This window comes from Eubalaena glacialis, chromosome 18, assembly GCF_028564815.1.
Source record: "Eubalaena glacialis isolate mEubGla1 chromosome 18, mEubGla1.1.hap2.+ XY, whole genome shotgun sequence".
NCBI lineage: Eukaryota > Metazoa > Chordata > Mammalia > Artiodactyla > Balaenidae > Eubalaena > Eubalaena glacialis.
In genome coordinates this window covers 4,329,259-4,336,807 of record NC_083733.1, presented here as the reverse complement: position 1 = coordinate 4,336,807, position 7,549 = coordinate 4,329,259, and the positions used below count along the sequence as shown (strand labels likewise).

At 49.7% G+C, this 7,549-nt stretch overlaps 1 pseudogene; it reads right to left on the bottom strand.

Moving 5' to 3' along the window:
- Positions 1–5,776: 5,776 nt before the first annotated feature.
- LOC133078828 (arginine/serine-rich protein PNISR-like) lies at positions 5,777–6,074 on the bottom strand (annotated as a pseudogene).
- Between the last annotated feature and the right edge of the window lie 1,475 nt (positions 6,075–7,549).

Genomic DNA, 7,549 nt, shown 5'->3' with positions numbered 1-7,549 from the left:
ACGTCTTTGTTCTGTGCCTGGTCCCCCAAGTGTGGCCTGGGGCGTGTTCTCCTTGTGGCCATCATAGAAGCCCTTTGAACAAAGAAAGTGATCAAACATAGCCAAGTTGAAAGTCAAGAGATGGGAAGTACTCTCTGCCCACCAGCCACGCAAGCCCCCAGGCCATGGGGCCGCAGAAGTCTTCCAGCCTAGTGATGAATCAGTAATTCAGTTGATTCGATTTACTTCATCTGTTTTGACAGGTGAGTAAAGTAAATTGCATGATAAATGCAAAAAACGAAGCATAAGGTGCCACTGAGGAAGACAGTGACCTAAGCACCTGTACCTGCCAACCGTCTGTCCTCACAGAGGAGGTGGCATTTGTGCTGGGTCATGCGAGGCGGGAGCTCCCCAGGCCGAGGAGGTAGAGCATGTGCCAAGGCCCGGGGGCACGGAAGGCCCCTGTGGGTTCAGCGGCAGGAGGCGGAGGCGTGGGCGGCTGTGTGTGTGAGGGGAGGGGCAGGGAAGTGGGTGCAGTAGCGGGAGAGGACCCCAGAAGGCAGCCAGGGATGAAGCTGGAGTGTCTTGGTCAGGCTTGAACTTTCAGATGACAGTTCTGGCCGCAAAGTGGAGAAGAGAGGAGCAATAATGTCAGAGTCAGCAATAATGACTGTCGCTTACAGGTTTTTAAAGAAGTGCTGGGCACTTTGCATTTAAACCTCACAACAACCTCATGACATCTGTATTATTATTATTGGGGGGGTTTTAGTTTTTAATTTTTTATTTTTTGGCCGCTCTGCTCGGCGTGTGGGATCTTACTTCCCCAACCAGGGATGGAACCCGTGCCCCCTGCATTGGAAGCACAGAGTCTTAACCACTGGACTGCCAGGGAAGTCCCCGGTATTATTTTTTTTAGCCTACAAATAGTGAGTTTTAACTTATTGTAAAGTCTTTCCTCACTGGCCAGACTTGACGAGCTGGAGGCTTGAATGTGCTCACCGGTAGGGGAAGGGAAGGGTCATCTCTTAATGCACTGTATGATCCCATTTACAGGACCTTCTGGAACAGCCAAAGCTGGGGGAGGTTAGGAGGTAGGTGGGAGGTGAGGGAGGGCCCAGGGCTGACTGGGGAGGGGCATGAGGTGGTGGAAACATTCTACCTGTGATTGTGGTTGTGTGGTATAGACGTTTGTTGGAACTGGTTGAGCTGGATTTGAAGTCGACCTCCTATAGGTTTGATTTTAAAATGCCTCTGAGGCCCCCTGCTGGTGAGTTTGGGTCAGTGTGGGCGCCGCTAGTCAGTGGAAGGGGATCATGTGAGAACACGCGGATGCCCCTTCCTCTTTTGTGTTTCGGGGTGCCTGGCCTTTCCCCTTCTCAGCTGAGGCTTCTGTCTGCCTCTGGAGGACCAGGGATGCTTCAGGAGCTCAGCATGAGAGAGGAGTCGGAGTCTAGCTTTTAGAGTTCTTACTGAGATCAGAGGCCTGAAAGTGGACACCGGTAAAGACAAAGGTTTTCTAAATCCCTTTAGCTCCCACTTATGCATCAAGAGCCAGGCCTGTTATCACCAAAAATTCTACAGATAACAAATGCTGGTGAGGGTGTGGAGAAAAAGGAACCCTCCTACACTGTTGGTGGAATTTAAGTCGATACAGCCACTGTGGAGAACAGTATGGAGGTTCCTTAAAAAACTGAAAATAGAGCTACCATATGATCCAGCAATCCCACTCCTGGGCATATATCCAGAAGAGGTGAAAACTCTAATTCAAAAAGATACATGCGGGCGTCCCTGGCGGCTCAGTGGTTAAGAATCTGCCTGCCAATGCAGGGGACATGGGTTCGAGCCCTGGTCCGGGAAGGTCCCACATGCCGCGGAGCAACTAAGCCCCTGCGCCACAACTACTGAGCCTGCGTGCCACAACTACTGAAGCCCGTGCGCCTAGAGCCCATGCTGTGCAACAAGAGAAGCCACCACAATGAGAAGCCCGTGCACCGCAACGAAGAGTGGCCCCCGCTCGCCACAACTAGAGAAGGCCCGTGTGCAGCAGCAAAGACCCAATGCAGCCAAAAATAAATTAAAAAAAAAAAGATACATGCACCCCAATGTTCATAGCAGCACTATTTACAATAGCCAAGACATGGAAGCAACCTCAGTGTCCCATCGACAGATGAATGGATAAAGGAGATGTGGTACATATATACAATGGAATACTACTCAGCCATAAACAAGAATGAAATAATGCCATTTGCAGCAACATGGATGGATCTAGAGATTATCATACAAAGTGAAGTAAGCCAGACAGAGACAAATAGCATATGATATCACTTATGTGTAGCATCTAAAAAAAGTGATACAAATGAACTTATTTACAAAACAGAAACAGACTCAGACATAGAAAACAAACTTATGGTTACCAAAGGGGAAAGGGTAGGGGGGAGGGATAAATTAGGAGCTTAGGGTTAGCAAAGACACACTACTATATATAAAATAAACAAGAAGGACCTACTGTATAGCACAGGGAACTATACTCAATATTTTTTAATAACCTATAATGGAAAAGAATCTGAAAAACAATATATGTATAACTGAATCACTTTGCTGTACACCTGAAACTAACACAATATTGTAAATCAACTGTACTGCAATTAAAAAAAAAAAAACACACATTGAACTTGGCCACCAAACTGATTATCAGGCAGAGGGAGTAAAATTCAGGGCTTCGTGAAAGGGGCATCCTTGCAACACAAGAAGGTGGGAAATCCTTCCTTCCCAGCTCCAGCCGGGTGAGGGGGGAATGAGAATGAAATGGGGGTGGCGAAGTGCCCTGGGATGTCCCCCTGGGTGCCCCCCCTCCCGCCAGAGCTGAGGGAGGGAGGGAGATTGAGGGGGAGGCTGAAAGCAGAAGGACTCAGAGCCACCCCCAGTGCGACGTGGAGGGGAGACCACCGTGCACCGGGCCAGCTCCAACATGGGGCAGCGCCGTGGGCCCAGGCTGCTGCAGTGGCCTGGTTAGGAGGAAGTGGCCAGAGCTGAGCCCAAGCTTGCTGTAGTGCGTTGAAGGGGGGCTGCTAAAAAGCTGTGTCCATGCGCCAACCCCCAGAATGGCGAATGTGACCTCGTTTGGAGAAAGAGTCTGCAGATGTGATCAAGTGGTCATGTAGCAGATCTCAAGATGAGATCATCCTGGATCAACCAGGTGGGCCCTCAATGCAATGACCAGTGTCCTTCTGAGAAGAGGAGAGGCTGTGTGAGAACGGAGGCAGAGATTGGGGTGATGCAGCCACAGGAACGAACGCCTGAGCCCCCAGAAGCTGGAAAGGGCAGGAAGGATTTTCCCCAGACCCTTTGCCCACACCTTGATTTCAGACTTCTGGCCTCCAGAACTGCAAGAAAATGAATTCCTGTTGTCTTAAGCCCCCCTGTCTGTGGTCATTTGTTCTGGCAGCCCCAGGACACTAATCTTGGCTCCTGTGTCTCGTAAAAGGATCTGGGGGTTGGGTGGGTTCCCCTCCCCTCCCCTGGGAAAACCACAAAGACCCTAAACTTTCCTCCCAGCCCAGGAGGCATCACAGGAAGGAGAGAGTCAGGGAAGCAGCAGCCGTGAGAGGCTCTGGGTGGCGCATCTCAGATTAGTGACCTGAGACTTTTCAAATGAGCAGAGATGCTGTCAAGTGAGAGAAACTGGGATATTGCTTATTGTCAAGTCCAAGTACCACTTCCCACACCACCTCCAACCGCCCTGTTATAGAAAATAGACACACACCTCTGAGCACATGTGGTGTGAGCGTAGCCATCTGTCCCACGGGGATGAGAAGTGCACAGAGGAGGAGGTCAGTGAGGGGAGACACCGAGGATGCCCGGAGTCTCTGCCCACGGTCTCGGCCACGGTCACGTCCAGTGTGGTCCGAGCTTCTACAGGCGTCCTGGGGCTCCCGCAGTGGTGGAGGGTGGCTGCTGCCCACGAGGATGAAGGCTGAGCCTGGCCCCTGTCCGATTTTTGCATCTGGAAAGTGTTACTTGATTGCTAGAAAAATAACCAGGCGAACCCCGGTCGTTTCCGGTAGAGAGGCTCTAAGGAGGCACCTTTGGAGCCAGATGACTCAGGGCTGAGCCGAGAGCTGTGTGGTCCGCGAGCCACGCTGCCTGGAAGCTGCTGCCTGCGTTGCAGCTGACTCACCGTTGTTTCCCCTTTGAGGGGCAGCGCGGGAGCCTGTGGCCCAGCATCGTGACTGCCCCGATGCCCTTTTGCAGTCACAGCGAGTCACAGATCAGTGTTAGTGTCCTATGGCTGCTGTAATAAGTGAACCAAACCTTAGAGACTTAAAACAGCATAAATCAACATAAACCTATGGTCTTGCAGGCCTGGAGGTCAGAAGACCAAAATGGGTCTCACTGGACTGCAGTCAGGGTGTTGCAGGGCTGGTTCCCTCTGGAGGTTCCAGGAGAGAATCTGCTTCCTGGCCTTTCCCAGCTTCTAGAGGCGCCCGCATCCCTTGGCTCGTGGCCCCTCCTCCATCCTCAGTGCCCATCCCTCCAGCCTCTGCTTCGGCATCACACCTCCTTCTTCTCCGACTCTGACCCCCGCCTCCCTTTTCTTCTTTTTTCCTGTTGAATTTTTCTATTTCTGTTCAGTAACAATACCATAAAAATAATACCTTGAGATTTTTATATAATTTCTTTCTTGTGTGAACACATGTATCCTCACAACATCCCTGTGAGGTAGGGCGAAATCAGGTACTATTTTTGCCAATTTCAGGAAGGGAAACTGAGGCACACAGAGGTTAAATCACTTGCCTGAGACCCAAAGAACACCAGCAGAGTGAAGTCGGGGAAGTGGGAATGCCAGGGTGAATCACTGCTGAACTTAGGAACCAAAACATTTTCAAATGTGGGAAAATTTGGCACAGATTCCAGAAAACTAGAAATGAACTACTTCCCAGTATTAAAGATTAGAATATTCGTTATTCTTTTAAAAGTGATATTAGAGGATTACTTCCTGAGTTTTCCATTCTTACATTGAGAAACAATAATAAGTACTAATCAGGAAGAGGAGCTGTGACTTCACCATTAGCATAATCAAAATAAGATTCACCTATAAATAATTTGAAGTGACTGTTAAAAATAATAACACAAGGGCTTCCCTGGTGGCACAGTGGTTAAGAATCCGCCTGCCAATGCAGGGGACACGGGTTCGAGCCCTGGTCCGGGAAGATCCCACATGCCGCGGAGCAACTAAGCCCGTGCGCCACAACTACTGAGCCTGCGCTCTAGAGCCCACGTGCCACAACTCCTGAAGCCTACGCGCCTAGAGCCCGTGCTCCGCAACAAGAGAAGCCACCGCGGTGAGAAGCCCGCGCACCGCAACGAAGAGTAGCCCCCACTCGCCGCAACTAGAGAAAGCCGTGCACAGCAACAAAGAACCAAAGCAGCCAAAAATAAATAAATAAATTAAATAAATTTAAAAAAAAATAATAATAATAACATAAGTCATAGAAAACTGAACTAGCATCAAGGAACCTAATCATACTGTGAAGTAAAAAAAGCAAACAAACAAAAAAATAAACAGATAAAAACTCATGGAAGATCTTCACTATCTGTAAAAAAAGGGAAGAGAAAGATGGATGGATGGTAGGGGCAGAGTATCTCTGACAGACTAATTTGTCACATAGTGACACACTTTTCTTTAGTTAGAGACCAGACATGTTTTGCTCTGGCAGTGCTGCTGCTAAAAAGGCCAGAGGCTGCAACAGAGAGTCATAGAATGCTGTCTTCCCTAGATGCCGAGTGAGGTTTCCAGTGTTCCCAGCCCCTGTCAGCCTGGTTGCCACATTCTGTTAAAGTTTGAATCCCCTTGGAAATTCCCATGATTGTTTGGACCAGACTCCATTGTAGACATATCTTGTCCATTTGGCATCGTTCCTGGTGGTGGTTCTACCATGCTTTGCTGTCCTGAAGCTTCTCTTTGGGCAATCCAATCTTGAGCCAATGCAGCCCAGTCAATCTGGCTGGGGTCCTGCTGGTGCTGGAGTGACTGCATCCATTGTTGTTGACGCAAAGGGCCATTGCTGCCAAGGCCGTCCTCCTTGATCCCACATCCTGACTTTTAAAGTATATCTGACTTTCTCAGAGGTTCACCTTCTGTTTAAAATTTCGGTTGATTCAGAACTACAGCTTGGAAGCATAGCAGCAAGATTACTTATGCCCCACTCTGGTTCTGGAACACGGTGTCGCCACCGTTCCTATGATACCCCGCCTCCCTCTTATAAGGACGCTTGTGATACCCACAGGATAATTCAGGATGATGTCCTCATTTCCAGATCCCTAATCACATTAACAAAGTCCCTTTTACAATGTGTAGTGGGCTGACTGGTGTTCCCCCCAATTTCATCTCCACCCAGCCCTCAGAATGTGATCTTATTTGGAAATAGGGTCTTTGCACATGTAATCAAGTTGGGGTCCTACTGGAATCGGGTGGGTCCTCATCCAGTCACTGGTGTCTTCGTAAAAAGAGGAAAATCTGGACACAGACACACAGGGAAGATGGCCGTGTGACAATGGAGTCAGAGATGGGAAGGATGTAGAGCCTAGGAACCCCAACTTGCGACCAGCGGAAGCTGCCAGAGGCGTGGAACCCATCCTCTCCCAGAGCCTTGAAGGGAGCAAGGCCCTGCTGACACCTGGAATTTGGACTTCTGGCCTCCAGAGCTGTGAGAGCATAAGTTTCTGTTGTTTTAAGCCTCCCCATTTCTGGTCCTTTGTAGTAGCCCTAGGAGACTCATGCATCATATAAAGCAGCATTCACGGGCTTCAGGGATCAAGATGTGCACATCTTAGGGGGCCATTATTCAGCCTATCACAGAGCCTTAGAGGTGAGGAGAAGCCTCCATGCTGGGGAGGAGCTGGGTTGCTGGAGATTGCAGTTAACCCAGGTATGAAGTCTAGGTTTGCTACCATGGGCTTTAGCGCAAGTGACACCATTTCGGGCCTGCGGTTTTCTTTTTAACAGACTTCAACATGCAGATCTGGGGGGGCGGGGTACACAGTTCAGCCTATAAGAGAAATACAAAATATTCCCTGAGATATTTCACTGGAAAGTTGGCTGTTTGGAGGGGAAATGTATGGCTTTCAGAACATTCTATCCTTGACCAGGTTACATGGTGTGGTCTGTTTTGGTCAGCCTTTGCCATGTAACAAAGCATCCCAAATCATAGGGGCTTCAAACAATGCAGTGTATTATTCTCAGGTTCTGTGGGGTGGTCCTTCTGTGGTGTCACTGCTGGGGACTGACAGCTTGGCTAGGGCTGAGGGTCCAAGGCCGCTCGCTCATGTGCCTGGCAGTTGGGGCTGGCTGTCAGCTCAGGTACTGGGGTCCTCCGCCCCCCCTACTCCCCATCCTCTCATCCTCCAGTGGGCTAGACTGGGCTTCTTTATAGCACAGTTGTCTCTGGGTCTGAGGGAGTGACAGCAGAAGCTGCAGACCCTGTGGGTCCCAAGCTTGGAGCAGGTGCCCCATCACTTCCACTGTAATCTACTGTTCAAAGTAAACCACACAGCCAAGCCAGGTATAAGG